This window comes from Bos indicus x Bos taurus, chromosome 7 (genome assembly GCF_003369695.1).
Source record: "Bos indicus x Bos taurus breed Angus x Brahman F1 hybrid chromosome 7, Bos_hybrid_MaternalHap_v2.0, whole genome shotgun sequence".
Lineage (NCBI taxonomy): Eukaryota > Metazoa > Chordata > Mammalia > Artiodactyla > Bovidae > Bos > Bos indicus x Bos taurus.
In genome coordinates, this window is record NC_040082.1 from 83,137,720 (window position 1) to 83,141,343 (window position 3,624).

The 3,624-nt window shown below is 38.3% G+C and overlaps 1 pseudogene; it reads left to right on the plus strand.

Annotated features, from left to right (window-relative positions):
- Window positions 1-420: 420 nt before the first annotated feature.
- Window positions 421-810, plus strand: LOC113895605 (annotated as a pseudogene).
- Window positions 811-3,624: the final 2,814 nt, after the last annotated feature.

The window sequence follows — 3,624 nt, forward strand, 5'->3', positions numbered from 1 at the left end:
CCTCCCTGAAAACCTAACAAGTAACACTGGAACACAATTTCTCAGAGAAATAGTCTCTCTCCTCAGCCCCACGATGGTCCAGGCAACCACCAAACCCCACCTTACTCTATAGAGTTTGCACAGAAACATAGGGCAGAATTCAAACTCTGGTTTAACCAGAAATCTCACGATGACCTCTGACCAGTCTGGGCTAAACTCTCCCTGTGGCTATGGAAGGGATCAGCATCTATACCTAGGTTTGAGTCTCAGCTCGGTCACACACAAGCTGTGAGATGTGGGATGAGTTCATGAAACTCACAAGCCTCAGCTTCCTCCTCCACAAAATGAGGATGAGAACTCCTTTATGGGATATTTCCAGCATTGAACACATACATGTTAAGAAGCCTACCACTAGCTGTAGTCTCAAATGGTGCTGCTGAAATGGGCAAGTTCATGAAATCCAATATTATGAATCTGATCTTGGCCAGATGCTACTCTAGACACAAAGTGGTCATCATGAAGAACATTGGTAATAGCACCTCAGGCCAACCATACAACCATGCTCTTGGGGCTAGAATTGACCACAAACGGACAGCCACCATTAACAAGATGAAAATTGTTAAGAGGTCAAAGATCAAGTCTTTCATGAAAGTTTATAATTATAATCACCTCATGCCCCACAAGGTACTCTGTGGATATTCCCTTGGACAAAATCATTGTTAATAAGAACATCTTCAGAGATCCTACTCTCAACAAGACACCAAGGTCACATTCAAAGAGCAATATAAGACCCACAAGGACAAATGGCTCTTCCAGAAGCTGCAGTTTTAGGTTTGTCTTGTTTCAGTCATTTAAAATACAAAAAAAAAAAAAAAACAGCCTACTACCATCACCACAAATTTGGTGATCTTTAAAAAAACTCTGCTAATTTGTTACCCAATTAGGTCATCATCTGCATTTTTTATAATTAGTAGAGAATATTTTTCACTTATTTATTATCCATGTATATTTCTTCTTCCATAAATTTCACACTTCTATTCTGACTCACATCTTAAAGATACCATAAAATAACTTTTTAAGACTAAACTATCACAGACAGTGCCATCACAGTCAGTTGTTGTAAATTCAGCCCAGCCTCACCATTCGTTACTGTTTTTTTTTTTAATGTTACAAGATGAATGCTAAATTGAAGAAAAGTAATCAACAGTAAATAGAAACATATTAGTAAGTGAATCTCTTTCTCTTTGCCGGTCTTTAAGACTGGTCTCTTAGTTCATTCCCTTATAAATGCTTGAAGATTTTGTAGAGAATCATTACTATTAATGTTCTTTGTTATATCACTGTTACAAAGAGGTGAAATAAACAACCACCTAAAAAACATGATTTCAGGATTACCAAGAAGGATAAAGGGAAAATACCAAAAATGCTGGTCCTGGACTTATGTAGACCAGATCTTATAAAAAAGATAAAAACACACGTCTTCAAAAGAAACAGTGTTGATAAAATTAATCAATTGTTAATAAATTTCTGATTATATTGTTAAAATAGTTAGCCAGAAATAAAACCTAACATTTATGGTCAATTAATTTTCAACAATAATGTCAGGAAAACTGGCCAAAGAGTTAAGTGCTGGGACAACATGCAAAAGAATGAAGTTGGACCCCTAACAAATAATACATTTAAGAATCAACTCAAAGTGGATCAGAGACCTTACACTAATGTAAATGCTAAAATTATAAAACCCTTAGAAGAAACATAGGAGTAAATCTTCATGAGCTTCGGTTAGGCAATTATTTCTTACGTATAACACCGAAAGCACAAGTGATAAAAGAGAGAATTGATCAATCGGATGTTACCAAAATTAAAACTTCTGTGCTTCAAAGGTCACCATCAAGAAAGTGAAGAGAAACCTATAGAATGGGAGAAAGTATTGCAAATCACATCTTGGAAAAGGTACCTATTTCCAGAATATGTGAAGGATACAGCTCAATAATAAAAAAGACAACACAACTTGAAAATGAGCAAAGGATTAAACAGATTTCTCTCCGAATAAGGGTTATAATAGCCAATAAGCACAGAAAAATGCTCAACATCATTTGTCATTAGGAACATGTAAATAAAAACCATAATGAGATACCATTTCACATCCACTAGAATGTCTACAATCAAAAACAAAAAAATAATAAGTATTGGCAGGCATATGGAGGTATTGGAACCTTCATCCATTGCTGGTTGAAATATAAAATGGTGAAGCCATTTTGGAAAGCAATTTGATGCTTATGTTCAAGGTCAGGAGTGGCAGCGGTGAGGAGACACCCCTCGTCCAAGGTAAGGAGCAGCAGCTACGCTTTGCTGGAGCAGCCGTGAAGAGATACCCCACGTCCAAGGTAAGAGAAACCCAAGTAAGACGGTAGGTGTTGCAAGAGGGCATCAGAGGGTAGACATACTGAAACCATACTCACAGAAAACTAGTCAATCTAATCACACTAGGACCACAGCCTTGTCTAACTCAATGAAACTAAGCCATGCACGTGGGGCCAGACCTCATGGTGGAGAGGTCTGACAGAATGTGGTCCACTGGAGAAGGGAATGGCAAACCACTTCAGTATTCTTGCCTTGAAACCCCATGAATAGTACGAAAAGGCAAAATGATAGAATACTGAAAGAGGAACTCCCCAGGTCAGTAGGTGCCCAATATGCTACTGGAGATCAGTGGAGAAATAACTCCAGAAAGAATGAAGGGATGGAGCCAAAGCAAAAACAATACCCAGTTGTGGATGTGACTGGTGATAGAAGCAAGGTCTGATGCTGTAAAGAGCAATATTGCATAGGAACCTGGAATGTCAGGTCCATGAATCAAAGCAAATTGGAAGTGGTCAAACAGGATATGGCAAGAGTGAACGTTGACATTCTAGGAATCAGTGAACTAAAATGGACTGGAATGGGTGAATTTAACTCAGATGACCATTATATCTACTACTGCGGGCAGGAATCCCTTAGAAGAAATGGAGTAGCCATCATGGTCAACAAAAGATTCCAAAATGCAGTACTTGGATGCAATCTCAAAAACGACAGAATGATCTCTGTTCATTTCCAAGGCAAACCATTCAATATCACAGTAATCCAAGTCTATGCCCCAACCAGTAATGCTGAAGAAGCTGAAGTTGAACAGTTCTATGAAGACCTACAAGACCTTTTAGAACTAACACCCCAAAAAGATGTCCTTTTCATTATAGGGGACTGGAATGCAAAAGTAGGAAGTCAAGAAACACCTGGAGTAACAGGCAAATTTGGCCTTGGAATACGGAATGAAGCAGGGCAAAGGCTAATAGAGTTTTGCCAAGAAAATGCACTGGTCATAGCAAACACCCTCTTCCAACAACACAAGAGAAGACTCTACACATAGACATCACCAGATGGTCAACACTGAAATCAGATTGATTATATTCTTTGCAGCCAAAGATGGAGAAGCTCTATTCAGTCAGCAAAAACAAGACTTGGAGCTGACTGTGGCTCAGATCATGAACTCCTATTGCCAAATTCAGACTTAAAATTGAAGAAAGTAGGGAAAACCACTAAATCATTCAGGTTTGACCGAAATCAAATCCCTTATGATTATCCAGTGGAAGTGAGAAATAGATTTAA